This window comes from Rattus norvegicus, chromosome 11 (assembly GCF_021556685.1).
Source record: "Rattus norvegicus strain SHRSP/BbbUtx chromosome 11, alternate assembly SHRSP_T2T, whole genome shotgun sequence".
Taxonomy (NCBI): domain Eukaryota; kingdom Metazoa; phylum Chordata; class Mammalia; order Rodentia; family Muridae; genus Rattus; species Rattus norvegicus.
In genome coordinates this window covers 3671770-3687886 of record NC_141544.1, presented here as the reverse complement: position 1 = coordinate 3687886, position 16117 = coordinate 3671770, and positions in this window count along the sequence as shown.

Here is a 16117-nt window from a genome sequence, read left to right as displayed (position 1 = left end):
TGGAAATAGGACAGCTAAGTCTTCTCCTCCACAGCTCAGAGAACATCATGAAAGAGTGGGTGGAAGGAATATATGAACCAGAAGATAGGGAAGTGGACAGCAAAAGGATATCTTTTAAATTTGTCTTAGTCATTGAACTCTTAAACTGATGGCAGCTATGGTCATGGGCACAAGACTGGGCCCCTCAACACTTCATTACAGATGGGAGAGGCCATGAAGAACCTCCCCTCCCTTGGCAATCAACATTTATTGGAGGAGGGTTCTATCCTGCAGATTTTTCAAGACCTACTTTAGTAAGAGTTCTTAAACCCATTAGCCTTCCTCTAGCCCACCACCCACCAGAGGTAGTGGAAAGGAAAGGATAATAGGGAAAACAAAGGATGATGTGGACCTGCTTAGTAATAGTTCTCTGGGGCGATTTAAACCTTCATCATCAGGATATAAGTTCAGTTAACATGAATCAGCCGAGGTAGGTTGATCTACTTGCAAACACCATTCACAAATCCCCAAGGACAGTTCAACCCAGAAGAAATTGGTGATCTCTTCCAATTGGCCTGGGTTCGAGAAGGCAGCAAGAAGCCACCGCATTGTCACCACAACAAGTTCTCTGGAGCTTTTTTCTCTACTACTTCAAGACAAACAATGGTCAGTGAAGAAGGAAAGGTGAACCAATGCCACAGCATGGTCAATGAAGTCCAGTGTCATCAAAGTCCATTGAGCATCAGCGAAGAGTGTCAAGGCAAGCCAATGCCGTGGTGTTGCCCACTGTTGTCCAGGGTTATACTCGTACCCTTTCTAAACATCACACGCCCTTTTCCCAGGCAGCGACCAGAAACACCATGTGTTTGTTCTCAGCAAAACATCCTCTCCTAAGACAGTTTCCAGAACGACATCCATGACACAGTTGAGTTTCCAAAGAAACCAGAAATGTCTGTTTCACTCCCTTCTTCATTCCTGTACTCATAGATAAGTTGTTCTGTCGAATTCCTCTGTACTCATGTAATTAATTAAACTTAGGGATTACACGCAGAAAGGAGACATGAAATAGGAGGGGGGACTTATTCAGAATATTGGTGCCAATTGGAGAAGGGGCTGACCGAGGGGATGTCGGAGGAGGATGAGGGAGGAAGCAAGGGAAAACTGAAAGATGGGATGGGAGAATGAGGAGAAGGATCAGGGAGGGGAATTGGGAAGGGGAATACAGAAAGGAAAGGTCTAAAACTCATTATATAAGTATAGGAAATTGTTAAACAAAAACATCAAAATCGTCTTTTAAAAAATAAGTTTAATGTTTCTCTTTATAGAGGGTCAGTCATTAAAACTTAGGGCTTATTTTGTTGGATCAATTTTGTCTTTAAGGTTTTTTAGTTCCTTCGAGCAAATTGCCAGATGTGAAGTTTCAGTGCCGTCCAGGGTTCTGTGTAACTGAAAACTCAAGTCAATAAACACTTTGTATTGATCGTCAAAATCCCAGTGAGTTCTCTCCAGTAATTTTCCTTTTATCACACTCCACCCACAGCCCTTCTCAAAATGCTGGCTGAATTAAGTACCTGCTTCTGAATGGGACACAAGTTCAAACCAGTGGAAGTGGGAAAAAGCAACTAAAAGCAAACAAAGTAACAAACAGCAAAACTTCTTTCCTCTGCATCTGGGATTCCATTTTATGGTTTTGGAGAGTCTACTACACTGAACAAAATGAAAGAGTAGAGTCTGAGGTGTTGTTTAACTTAGTGAAGAAAGGCAGGCATAGTTGCAAATGGGGGGAGGCGGGGGTAGGCTGTCAGGGCGGTTCCTCTCTAGATGATGTATGTAAACACCAAAGCTGAGAATGAAGAGAACTTCCAAGTGAAAATGGTGATGCCAATATTTATGAACACAAGAGCGTTTATATCACATTGACTGAACATTCACACAAATAAATCACACCGCATGTCTAGTATGCGTGTTTACACACATCAAGTGGTGCTGTGTTTGGGGGGCTGTATAAACAATGATTGTGTGTGACTGGAGAGGTGTCTTGGTAGTTGAGAACCATTACTGCTCTTTCAGAAGACCTGAGTTCAGACCCTGGCACCAACATGGTGGCTCACAAGCATTGATTACTCTTGTTCAGTTCTGTGCCCTGCTCCTGTCTCCTGTATTGATGAGTACACATGTGATCGTGAGGGAAACCGACTTGAGCCCTGTGGCCTCCCATGTCTTACTGACAACTATACCTGCTTTTCTTCCCTAAGTTTCTTGTGGCTTCTGTATATTTATCTTTTATACAGATACATAAAAGCTAGGGAAACACCCATATATGGAATTTAAAACAAGGAAACAAAGAAAGAAAAAGAAAGAAAGAAAGAAAGAGACAAAGAAAGGCAGGTGTAGCTGCAAATGGCGGGGAGCGGGGGTAGGCTGACAGGGCGGTTCCTCTCTTGAAGATGTATGTAAATACCAAAGCTGAGAATGAAGAGAACCTCCAAGTGAAAATGACTATGCCAAAATTTATGAATACAAGAGCGTTTGTATCACACTGAATGAACATACACACAAATAAATCACACCACAAGTCTAATATGCGTGTTTACACACATCAAGTGGTGCTGTGTCTAGGGGGTTGTATAAACAATGATTGTGTGTGACTGGAGAGGTGGCTTGGTAGTTGACAAGCGTTACTGCTCTTGCAGAGGACTCGTTAAGTTCTGGAACCGTCACTCTCCAGTGCCTGAGGTTGAAATGCAGCCCCCCCACCCCAACCCCCATAGGAACAAGCACTTGTTCCAAGGAGAGGTGCTTGGAGACTTCATTCTTTTAAGCCATCTTCTCTGAAGGGCAGGTCTCCAATTCCTAAGCAAGAAAGGCATCATGTCTTCAACCTTGTCATCTTTCCAAATCTGCCATCTCTGTGAAGTCCCATCTCGAAAGTCTTAGACAGGGCATCTGGCTTCCTGAACTGATGTCTCCAACAGGTTTACTAAAGTCTAAGCTTAGCAGTTTTCAAGGGATTATCTGTGCCTTATCTAGAGTGGAAACAGGGAATTAATTAATTCTGGCTTATCTGAGTCCCTGGAGGTTGTAGGTGCTTATAGAGAGCAGGTGAAGGAATTATAAACATGAAAGTGCTAATCCATTCTTCGGGTACAAACTTCTCTAATTTTGTATACATTTTTTTAATCATTTAATAAAGTAAGACAGTATCCCAGACATCGTGAGTGTCTGGCTTATGCACCACCCTCTCTTTTCATCCTAAGTCCTGGCTGCTCAGGCTGTGATATTCATTGGAAGTAGAGTCATTGGTGATGTAAGTGGTTACAATGAAGGCCACACTGGAATGTGCTGGGCCCCTTATCAAATATGATCATCGACCCTATCAGAATAGAAGTGTTAGTGGGCTAAATGGCAGGCAGGATGAAGGGGACCCGATGTCAGGCTGTGGTTGACTGGGAGCTGGTTTTTTTTCCCAACAACGAGTTTGGGCTTTAGCCTGAGGATCTACTAAGCACTGGAGAATTTTTATCAGGGATTTCCTTTCAGGAATACCTCAAGATGATCCCCTGTGGATGTACAGAGGAGGATCTAGAGGAGGCTGCAAGGGCTGTCATCTCATGTAACACCAAAAGCTGTTGGCTTTGCAAAAGGCACATGCTGCAGAGTGCAGGCCAGCAGAGACAGTGACTGAGGCAGTTAGTGCAATGTCTCTCTTTGCATCAGAGCAGCACCCCCCCCCACACACACACTATCTTTCTGCCATGCCAGACTTACATGTTCAACAGACCGTCAAAACCCAGTCTGAATGAAGGGACACCATTGCACCAAAAAATGAACACTGTGTAGTACAAGACACAATCTATGGTAAGATGTTTCACAAATGATGGGAAACTGAAATAATGTCAGTTAAGAAGGTTTGCATTCCTCTCAGAAGACCCAGGTTCAGTTCCCAGCAACTATATCAGATGATCCCCAACTCTAGGGTGTCTGATGCCCTCTTCTGATCTCCGTGGGTCACTGCACATGGGTGTACATACATACATACATACATACATACATACATACATACATACATACATACTACATATATACACACATATTACACTCATACATACTATACACATACTACATACATACGACATATATATTATGCCAGTGGGTTATTCAGTAATCTACTATCCTTGGTCAGTGGATTACTCATGCCCTCAGGAACCCTCAGAGGAAGTGGAACTGTCCATTTCTTCTTCTCTGTCAGTTCCCTTCTGGGGTCTAGGGCCCTCTTATTGACTGAAGCCTTTATATGATCTTTGAGTTTCTGCAGCATTTCTGCAGCACGAGCATCAGGTTTTTTGAATCTCTGGTCTTCATTGGTTTTTGAACATCTGAATTTGTGCCGAATCCATCTAAGTAGTCCCAGAGTTGGAAAGTCGCTCGGGTCTCTGCTGTTCAAGTTCTTCCCCCTTTGGGGTAGGATGTTATAATCCGGTTGGGATACACTGAAGGCGTTCTCAAGTTGCAGAAGCTGGGAACCCTTCAAGTTCTTCCCCCATTGGAGTCTGGTGTTATAATCCGCTTGGGGGACACTGAATGGGCATCCAGTCTGTGGAGGCTGGGAATCCTTCAACTGATTCCCCTGTTGCATTCCGGTGTTATAATCACCTTGGGGGACTCTGAAGGTGTTCCCAGGCCATGGAGGCTGGGAAATTGTTGGTGCATTGTCAGAGGGTAAAGTCCGGGATGAGGCTCTCTGTCCTCTCTAAACACTACCACATGAAGGGGCAGTGAAAGTACTTGGCAGTTGTGAGTCTTGGTGAGCATCACGTAAGCTGTATCCTTTGAGTATTTCTCTCTCTCTCTCTCTCTCTCTCTCTCTCTCTCTCTCTCTCTCTCTCTCTCTCCAGAGAACTGTGGACAAGTCCGTAAGTCAAAGCAGGGAAATCTCAAGTGACCATTGATCTCAGGAATCAAACAAAACTCGAGAGGGGCTGTCCTCGAGTTTGCACGAGTTAGTAGCGAGGTCTGCATGGGGCAGTCTCGAGGTGTGCACGGGGCAGTTGCGAGGTCTGAATGGGACAGTAGCCAGGTCTGCATGGGGCAGTCACGAGGTCTGCAAGGGGCAGTCGTGAGGTCTGCAAGGCCCAGCCAGGAGATGCCTCACTTGTCAGTTCTGCTTGTAGTAGCGATGCGATAATCCAAGCTTTCTGAATGAGGAGGAACCATGTTGACTCTCTTCCTTTGAGTCCGGAGTGATACCTGTTTTGTGTCAGGCGTCGTGACAAGCGATTCCTGAAGGAGCAACATGAATGTAAAGGGCAAAGAGTGCTTAGGAGTCTGTGCTGTCAAACGCCTCTTACACCAGCTTTGGTGCAGTGATGTCTTAGAACCTCAAAACCGAATGGGAAAGGCTGATCTAGACCCTTGTTCCTCAGAGACTGCAGGGACTAGAAAATCACTGGTTGACTGTGTTAGGGAATGAACATGTGATAGGATTTGAATAGAGCATAGAATGCATGGGATTGATATTAGAATTCCATGTGAGTTTCAGGTGTTACTGTGACGCTTCTTCCTTGATGTCTCACTATTTTTTGTCCTAAAGCTCTTAATATTCTTTCCATGATGATATTTTTGAAATATTGAGTATGCTACACAATGGAAAATATATTCTCTAGTCACATATATTGAAATTCTAAATGTCTCTTGACATTGTATGCAGTTGCCTGGCCAGAAGTCCTGTAATGCTTTCTATACTGGAAAGTTGATTGAACACAAACTGTGTTACAAGCTTTGCTTTTAAATAATTCTTTTGGTGACTCCCAATAAGATTGTACAAATGCCTCCTTCCTTTTACAGACATATCTACAACCACCCTTGCTTGGAGCAAGGAGTTAAGTGTTATGCCTTCTTTGAATGAGGAGGAAGATCTAAGGCTACACTCTTCAGAGAAACAGGGTATCAGGTACTGAAAGGAAGAAATATGTATCTAGGAAATAATAAATGTTCTAAGCTAACCTGTGCAGTAAAGTAATGTATGGAAAATACCATTCCTCTTTTAGTAGTATTATTAACCATTGATTTTGTTTATATTTCTAATATTACCCCCTTTCCATAAACCCCACCTCCACATATTCCTCCTCTTTGTCACTAAGAGGCTGACTCCGTACGCCTCATTCATTCTTTCCTCACCCCTCAAGAATCACTCTTCTCTGGGACATCAAGAATCCAAAAGACGAAGTGCTTCCCCTTCCACTGATGTGTGTTGAGGCAGTCCTCTGCTACATATGTAGGATACCAGACCATGTATAATCTATGGTTGGTGGTTAGGTCCATGGCAGCCCTGAGAGTTCTGGTTAATTGATATTGTTGTTAATTACAGTCTCCTTCAGCTCCATTATCCCTTCCCCTACATCTTACATTGGGATCTGTAGGCTCATTTCAATCATGTGCTGTGAATATCTGCATCTGTATCAGTCAGGTGCTGGCAGAGCCTCTCAGAGGACTGGCATACTAGACTCCTGTTTGCAAGCATGTTTCAGCATCAGCAACACTCTCCATTTTGGTGTCTGCAGATGTATGCATGGCCTTTCTTACAACCTCTGCTCCGTATTTACCCCTGCATTACAATAGACATGGATAACTCTGATTTAATAAGAGATGGGTGAGTACCCCATCCTTGCACTGTGGCCATGTCTATATACTGCAGGTGGTGTCTTCAGGTTCAATTTCACTGTTGTTGTTAATGTTGGCTAATGTCATTACTGTTGAGTCCAGAGAACCTGTTGCATCCTTAGTATCTGGGACATTCTAGAGGTTATGCCCATCCTCCAATGTTCCTTCTTTCTATACTCATTCTCCTGGTCCTCTGTGCTTCTCTTCTGTCTCTTCTCACATCTTATCCTGCTCTCCTGTTTTACCATTTAACTCCCCTCTCCCACAAAGGGTCCTTCCTCCATGTGCCTCCCAAGATAATTTTCTTCCCCCTTCTAATGGGATTGAAGCAGTCCCTCTTTGTCCTTTCTTGTTGAGCTGCAGAGTGTATATGAGATTTTTGGGGATATTCTGAGCTCTTATGCTAATTTCCACTTACAAGTGTGTGCATTCTATGTGTGTTTATTTGTGTTTGTGTTACTTCCATCAGGATGATACTTTCTAGTTTCATCCATTTGCCTATGGTCTCCTTAAAGTCTCCTGTAATTGTTTAAGGGATTTTTGTTTTTCCTCTGTAAGGCCTTCTTTCTCTTTAAATCTGTTGTCCTGTATTTCTTTGATGGAATTATTTATTTCATTCTTAAAATCCTTTAACATCATCATGTTAAGTGATTTGAAGTACAAACATTTCTTTTTCTTTTCTGTTGTGTTGAGGGTATCCTAGCCTTGTGTTGGTGTGAGATCTGGGTTCTGATGATGTCATGTAAACTTGGTTTATATTGCTTAGGCTATTATACTTCCCTCTTGCCATCTCGTTATCTCTGGGGTTAGCTGGTTTTACAGTCTCTGACAATGGATTGATCCTCCTGTAAGTCTATGTGTCAGGACTCCAGGGACACTAGCTCTCTCCTGAAGGATCTTGTGTACCAAGAGCTGTGGATCAGGTTCAGCGACATAGAATAGATAAAAATCAGAAGTATCCTGTAACAGACTGCCCCTCTGTTCCTGGGTTCTGAGGGCCCCAGGCAGTTCCCCCTGAAAAGTGGTAGTCTCTCCTGTGATCTTGAGTGTGTCAGCACTCCTGGAAGTTCAGCCATTTCCTGGTGGGATCTGGGGACAGAGAGATGAGGTACAGGTTCACCTCTGTAAACACAGCTTTGGATCCTCTTGGTTTTTAATCTTTCACTGAAACAGCTCACAAATGAACTTTGACTGCGTGACCAGTAAGCCCCTAGGAATGATCATCTCTTTGTATTTTCAGAGATGGGACCACAAATGATTGGAACCTGGCATTTTTACATGGGTGCTATCAATTAAAATTAGATATCTTTTTCTTTCCTGTCAAAATATTCTTAGCTGAGATAATTGCTCAGTCAACAAAGCATTGCTGTTGAATATGAAATAGACTATCGTTGACAAATAAAAATGTTTAGGCATGTCAACTAGGTCATTGAATTGTAACATATTGAGGAACTCAAATAAATACTTCATGATGGTTTAACCAATGGATGGAATGCATATTCATTAAAACGAAGAATAGTATATAGTTTATTTTTACAACTTACTGAATCATGTAAAAAATAATAGTCTCCATTAATGTACCAGGCTCCATAATAGTGGTATAGATTAGGGATTAATAAAAAGTATTATGAGCTTTCTCTTATAAAAATTGCAGTATGATATAAAAAAAGAAAGAAATGAATGCATAAATCAGTGTGTTGGAGTTGATTGTATGCAAATAACTGAAGAATCTATCTTAGAAATAAGGTCATGGAGGTTGTCCTAAGGAAGTGACAGCTAAGTTAAATTAGATGAAAAATAATTGAACTATACTTTGGGCAATATTACTACAAATATGAGGTCAGTAAAAGGAAAAGAGCTTGACATATACAAAAAGTAAATTTGAAAGGAGTTTGTATAGATTAAGTGATGGAAGAGAGGACCAAATAATGCTGAAGCTTAGATATCACATATGGGCTTACAGAAACAATATGAAAGATATAAAGTTTTATTTATGGAAAATGTCTAAGGAAACATTGAATAGTTTGAAATAAGTTTGTTTAAATCTCTATGTACATACTAAGGGACTCTGGTTACTTACGTATTATGAAATGACACACAGAATGACTTGAATGATGTTTTCGAAGTCAATCTGGAAGTAGTGTCAGTGATAAAGAAAAAGATTCATATCAGACAGCTATGTTTGAAATTTATGTTGTTTGGTAGTAGACTGATTATGGGGAGGGCCGGAAGAAAGAAAGACAATGTCTTGTTTTGAGCAAATGAAATTATGTTGGAGTTATTTTCTGTGACGTCGAATATTCCATGATAAGTGTATTTAGAAGAATTTTAAAGGAAAATATTTTAGATCGATGTGCTTGAAGATGCTTGAGAGAACCTCTAACTCACTAAAAATTCCTATTTACTGTTCAAGGTTTGGTGATTTAAGCCATTACTCAGACCATGAATTAATAGGTGTTATACAACAAAAAATTTACTTTAATAGATGTATTTTTCCCATTATATCTGGTAGTTCTTATTTCATTAAGAGCAATCCTATACTTACATTAGATGCTTGTTTAGTACATGCAGACAAATAATTTACCCATTTACTTTCTGCAAACATTTTGGATTGGAATTAGCATTTAATTTAACTTTATGGGAGCTGACAGAAGAGTTTGGTAAGAATGTAATAGCTCATGAATGTGAATTTCACAGAAAAAAGTGATTTGCTCATATTTTGTATAGTTACAAACTCTAGAAGAGTAAAAATTTTAATAAATATCTACTTCTTCTACGTTTTCTCTTTAGTTATTTAGCGTGTTATGATATTCATGCAAAATTCCTTATCCAGGTGATTTTTAACTATAATATCCAGTACTATGAAACATATGCACAGCATTTTAAAACTATGAATAATATATGCTTTCAGAAAATTTTCATCAAATGAGGCAGAAATTATTCCTCTCTTCAACACAACATGGCCATTGGGAACAGAATAAAACACAAATAAGGAAATGCAGAATGTGAGTGACACACTCAAAATTCTTGGTTTTAAATTTAATAATCATGCTAGTTATGGGATAGAGCTTTGAAAATAGAGTCAATGACAGGATGAAATACACTGAAGAGTATTTAAATTGAATTTTTACTAAATAAAACAGTGGATCTGAAGTAAGCTACGTTTAACAAAATGACCCTGTTGTTCTGCCACTATTTATTCAATGCTTTGTTTTTTGTTCCTATATTATGTTCCAGAAACATCTCAATGATTCTGGTTATTCTTAAATAAATGAACATACAGTACAACTGATCTATTGTTCCACATTATCTTAATGTTCTTCTGTATCTTTAGATATTAAAATTATAGAGAATTATTTTGACTAGAATAAAATTTTATTGTTTCTTTATCATATGAGAGAAGCAATTATTTACAGAGAATGGATACCTGATATGTTCTAAATAATCTCAATAGAGGTTTAAACCATATATATTAGATCAATCATTCATACCTTCTCCAAATGAAACTCATTAAAAGTTACTACACATATAGTACATAAAGGGAGTGATATATAGAAATAAAAACATCACCTATGCAGCCACAATCATCTATTATCCCCATGATGAAAGCCAATACTAGGAAGAGAAGACGGTACAGACACATTGCAGGAAAGATCAGCATCATTCAAAATGAAGATTGAGCTGGAAAGTGATTTGTACTAAGTACAGTTAAGAATAATGTGAATAAGTTTAATGTTATGAGAACTAGTTTACATGTTATGGTTGGCTTATCCCTTCTTAACTTCTGCAGTCACATTTCTGCTCTGTGGAATGAGACAGTCTCCACCTTCTCAGCTCTCACATATTTCAGTTTGTCACTTGGTCCTCAGGACATCCATATACCTAGCGATGAATTTTTCTTCTTGGAAATTCGAAATGTTCATATTTCCTGACATCAGAGAGAGGGTTAAATGCAAATGGGAAGTGAGTGACATACCATAACTCTTCTGTATTATTATCAAAATGGGTTTTTTTTTTTTTCAGGGATGGGATACTTGAGGTGAGCAGAAAGGAAAGGTGCTGCTTTATTTGCAATATTTTCTTACCTCATTCTGTGTCCCTGTAAAGGGCCCAGCCTTATCTGTCAAGCCTGGCCATGTTCCTGTCACTACTCCACTGCCTTTCTTATGCAGTTCTTAATTCTAGATCCTGCTTGCCACTCTAGGTTTCATCTTGACCAGATTCATCTCATTTCCCTGTGATTCTGCTCTGAAACATACGCAATTTTTTTCTTTTGTTTCATTTTCAAACTTTTAAAAGTTTATGTTAATTTTTGTTTAAACTGTTTTATGGAAGCCTTAGAAGAGAATTATTCATGACTGTCTGTTTTGATTGGAAGGGGAAAATAATGAAAAAAAACCTTTTTAATTTTACAAGACATTTTCATTTCTACGTAATTCTCTTATATAAACCCACGATGCTAGTTTATCTCCCTGTCTTGTCCTGAGTTGTTTCTTTCCATTCCTACTTGAATACCGCCTCTTAGGATTTACTGCAGAACCATAAATGCTGACATACACGAGGAAAGAGTTGATTCTTCTACACTTTTCTAACGCTTTTTTAGATGTATCTTCCTGCTCTCTTGACCTATTTGAATTAATTTGGATCACTGTACTCAATAGTATAGTACTATAGTGCTTGTGCTTTGAAAATATCTATTATTATTGCCTTGCTGTAGTTTTACGCCTCAGGGTTGGGCCTAGTTACATTTTGAAACTTTACTCCAAGAAGTTTGTGAACTTGGAAAAAACCTAGACAGCAACTATCAATACTTTCAAATATTTTAATATATGAGGGCTATAAAAACCTTAAATAAATCATGGAAAAGCAGTCTCAGATTCCTGTTTCTGTAAAGTACTTGAAAAACATGAAAGGGGGAAATTCCATGGCCCACTCACTTTTGTCTTCACATAGGGTGCTCAAATGTGACTTTAGTTTTGGTCCCTTTTCTTGTTAGAATATAAAGTTGTTTGTGGTAGTTTTCGGTAATGGTTTGCTTCTATCAATATACCCTTTTGTTATTGTTTTTGTTTTTTGTCTTCATCATTCCCATTAGGGCCATGGTTCCCCACTTTGTATAGATGAAAGGTGGGATCAGTCCAGCTATTATTGTCCTGGGGAACAACCCACAATTTTGGGAACAAATGTTCACAATTATATAGTTGAACATGGTTTAAAATTCTTCCTTGACTTCAATATCTTGTAGCAACATAATTGTTTACTTCCACTTCAATTATTTTTATTGACCACCCTATAATACCATTATGTATCTGTGTGTAGGGGGAAAGGGATTCTTTAAATTTTCTGTGTTATGTGCTTTTATTCTTCCATAAATTATTTCCCACCACCACATGAGAACAGCATACTACCTGGCATTATTGCATGATGGTATCATTGGGAAGGGTAGTGTGAAATTCATCTTTGTTCTTATTTTCAGAGATTCTTATATTTAATAAGCAATCCATACTATTGGAATAGCTAATTAACTCTTGTATTCTGCCTCATATATGGCTGCTGCTGTGAATAAATTGCATTTTTCCATTGATAAACAATAACAAAATCCCATTAAGGTACGAACATACATAAAGAGGGAAAAGTATTCACAAAGAAAAAATGCATTTAAAATGGTGAAAAATATAAGCAAAATAAGATCAAAAGTTACAGTTTGAAGTTATGAAATTAAAAATTCCATTATAAGATTACAAATTTGTTAAGGTAGATAATACAAATATATATTCAAACAAATAGGAAAACATTAAATGCAATGTATGCACAAAGAGTTAACTCAAAATGTAGTATATAAACCTCGATTGAAATGGAGAAATCACTCCTGCTATTGTAGAGGCAAAAATGGAAGAACTACCACTAGGTTTAACCCAGTCTTTATTGCATAGTAACAAACTATCAAGAAAGATGATGTTTCAAAAATACCACATAAATAAGTCATCGATAATTTAAACAAATACAAAAAATAATAAAATATAGAAGAGCAGCCCTAGTCCATGGGGATCTGACAGGATGCATAGGATTACTTCAATATTCTGGTATCAATTGAGGCCTGTTATGTGAATGAGTATATGGTCAAATTGGGAGAAGTTACAATGAGGTGCATAGGAAAAGGTATATTCTTCTGATTTAGGAAGAAATGTTACCTAAATATCTGTTAAATTCATTTGAATTTTTTGTTATTAAAATAACTTCTGTTATTTTAACTATATCTGTTTAGTTACAGTTTCCATAAATTGTCCGTTGATGAGAGTGCAGAATTGAAGTCTCCAACAATTTATTGTGTGTGGTGCAATATTTGCTTTGAGCTATAGTTACGTTTCTTTTATGAATTTAGGTGTCCTTGCATTTGAAACATAGTTGTTCAGAATTGAAAGTTCATCGTAGTATTATTTTTCTTTGAAAGGTATGGTTCCCTTCCTTATCATTTTTGATAACTTTTTGTTGAAAGTCAGTGTTGTTCAATATTAGAAAGGCTACTCCAGCTTGTTCCTTGGGGACATTTGCTTAGCATTTTTCTCCATCCTTTTACCCTGAGATACTCTGTCTTTTTTCTCTAAGGTGTATTTCCTGTATGCAGCAAAATCTTGCATCCTCTTTATGTTTTCAGTCTCTTAGTTTATGTCTTTTTAAATGGGGAATTGTGTCCATTGATAATAAGAGATATTAAATGAACTGGGCTGTTGCTTCCTGTTATTTTTGTTGTTAGAAATGTAATTACAATTGTGTGGATATCATCTTTTGGGTTGTTGAAAGATTAATTCCCTACTTTTTGCTAAGGTGTAGTTTCCCTCCTAGTGTGGTAAGTTTCCATGTACTATCATTTGTAGGGTTGGATTTGTGGAAAGATATTGTGTACGTTTGGCTTTGTCATGGAATGTCTTGGTTTCTTGATCCATGGTAATTAAAAATTTCACCAGATATCCTAGCCTGAAGATCCAGAAATGAGTGCACACTCCTATGGTCCCTTTTTCTTTGACAAAGGTGCTAAAACCATGAAATGGAAAAAAGACAGAATTTTCAAGAAATTATGGTTCAACTGGATGTCAGCATATAGAAGAATCAATTATGTAAATAAACTCGCGAGGGGGGCAAATGATCATCTTTTTAGATGCTGATAAGAAATTTAAAAAAAATCAATATTTCTTCATGTTAGAAGTCTTGGAAAATATTAGGAATTCAACGCCCATACTTAAACATAGCAAAAGCAATATAACAAAAAAAACAAACAAACAAACAAACAAAAAAACAACAAAAAAAAACAGTTCCCAACATCAAACTTACTGGAGAGAAACTTGAAGCAGTACCAAAAAAATCAGGAACTAGAAAAGGTTGCCTAATTTCTACTTACTCCATCAATATAGTACTGGAATTCTTATCCACAAAAATTAGACAAAAACACGAGGAAAAATGGAAAAATTTAGAAAGCAAAGAGTTAAAAAGTCACGATTTTAGATGATGTGCTTTTATATTTTAGTGACCTCAAAAATTTCATCAGAGAACTCCTTCAGCTGAAAAACAACTTCAGCAAAGTGCCTGAATGAAAACTTAACTCAAACAAATCAGTAGCATTCCACTTCAAGGATAAAAAGTTTGAGGAGAAATTAAGGAAATGACAGCCTTCAAAATAGTCAAAAAAATAATATATACCTCAGGTTGACTCTAAACAAGCAAGTGAAAGTTCTGTATGACAGGAACTTCAAGTCTCTGAAGAAAAATATTGAAGAAGACCTCAGAAGATGGAATAATTTCCCATGCTCAATCATGTGCAGGGTTAATATTGTAAATATGGCCATCTTGGCAAAAGCAATCAACAGATTCAAGGCAATCACCATCAAAATTCCAACTCATTTCTTCACAGAGTTAGAAAGAGCAGTTTGAAAATTCAGTTGGAATAACAAGAACCCCATGATAGAGAAAACGTTCATCAGCAGTATAAGAACTTCAGCGGCAATCACTATCGATGACTTCAAGCTGTATTACAGAACAATAATAATAATAATTGAATGGGAATGGTACAGAGACAGTCAGGAAGATCAATGGAATATAAACGAAGGCCCAGAAATGAAGGCACAAACCTATGGCCACTTGATATTTGACAATGAACCGAAACCATCCAATGGAACAATAACATTTTCCACAAATGGTTCCCATTCGACTGGAGGTTAGCATGTAGAAGAAAGGAAATCAATCAATACTTATCACCCTGTACAAAGCTAAAGTCAAAGTGGATCAAGTATCTCCACAAGAAACATATAATCTTAAACTAATAGAAGAAAAAGTTGGGAAATTTACTGAACAGAACACCAATGGCTTTGCTCCAAGATCGAGAATTGACAAATGGGACTTCATAAAGCTTCTGTAAGTCATAGGACACTGGAATTTGGAAAAAGGTAAAATCAATAGGGTAAGAAAAGATCTTTACCAATCTTCCATCTGATAGAGGGCTAAAATCAATCTCTACAAAGACTCAAGGAGTTAGACTCCAGAATATCAAATAGTCCTTTCAAAAATGGTGAATAGCACTAAACAAAGAATTCTCTACTGAGGAATATCAACATCCTTAGCCATCAGGTACATGAAAATCAACAAATTCTGAGGTTACACAGCAGACCACTCAGAATGGCTAAGATAAGATATTCACAACAGATTCTGACAAGGACGTGGAGTAAGACGAACTCTCCTCCATTGTTGGTCAGATTGCAAGCTGGTATAACCATCTGGAAATCAGTCTGGAATTTTCTCACAAAGTTGTATATAGTACTACCTGAGGATACCACAATCCCATTTCTTGGATATATACGCAAAAGATGCTCCACCATATAAGAAGGACACATGATGCTACAGGTTGAGAGCAACCTTTCTTTTTTATAATAGCCAGAAGCTGAAAAGAAACTAAATGTCCCTCAACATAGTAATGGATAAATGAAATATTTACACACGTGTGTTCTTCTAACCTATCAAAAACAATGTTTGCATAAAATTCTTAGGATAGACCAAAAATTATCATTCTGTGTGAGGTAACCCAGTCACAAAAGAACACAAATGGTATACATTTATTGGAAGTGTGTATCAGCCCAAAAGTGTGGAATACATAAGAAAGAATTCACAGGTCATGTGAAGCCCACACAGGAAGAAGACCAAAATGCAGATGTTACATTCCTTCTTAGAAGGGATAAAAAATATTCATGGGAGGAAATTCAAGGATAAAGAGTTAAGCAGGGACTGAAGAAAGGGTCAACCAGAGACTACCCCATGTGTGGATCTATCCCATATGCAGTCACACAAACCAGTCACTATTGCTGATGCCACCAAGTCCTTGTTGACAGGAGTCAGATATGGATGTTTCCTGAGAGACTCTTGCAGAACTCTACTGACACTGGTGAGGATGATTGTAGCTAAACATTGGATTGAACAAGGGGATTCAATGAAG